At 48.9% G+C, this 331-nt stretch overlaps 1 protein-coding gene across 1 annotated transcript in view; it reads left to right on the forward strand.

Moving 5' to 3' along the window:
• LOC107557577 (NAD-dependent malic enzyme, mitochondrial-like) overlaps window positions 1-331 on the forward strand; it is a 23,533-nt gene that overhangs the window by 19,503 nt on the left and 3,699 nt on the right. The window lies entirely within an intron of this gene.

Genomic DNA, 331 nt, shown 5'->3' on the forward strand with positions numbered 1-331 from the left:
CTGCCCACTGCTTCAATCATGACGGGCAGCCTTGTGAGGCTTTGGTCCGGTTTCTGAATTTCTCGATAAACCAGGGCAATGCCTAATCCAATCAGCATAAGACCTGTTATCATGGTTCCGAATAGGTAGATATCTTCAATGTCCTCCACGGAAAGAGCCGCTAGACACACGACCCGCCACCTTTCCTACGCGTCCATCGTGTAGCCAGCTGCGAACGTTCCGGCAGGGCAGTCAGGTTCCCCCGAACCCAAGCTTCTTGTCGAGAAGATGGTGTCAATTGCGTTGAGAGACCAGTTGATCAAATCCATGATTTATTAGATTTTTCTTTTTA

This window comes from Sinocyclocheilus grahami, unplaced genomic scaffold (genome assembly GCF_001515645.1).
Source record: "Sinocyclocheilus grahami isolate Dianchi unplaced genomic scaffold, SAMN03320097.WGS_v1.1 scaffold609.1, whole genome shotgun sequence".
Classification (NCBI taxonomy): Eukaryota; Metazoa; Chordata; class Actinopteri; order Cypriniformes; family Cyprinidae; genus Sinocyclocheilus; species Sinocyclocheilus grahami.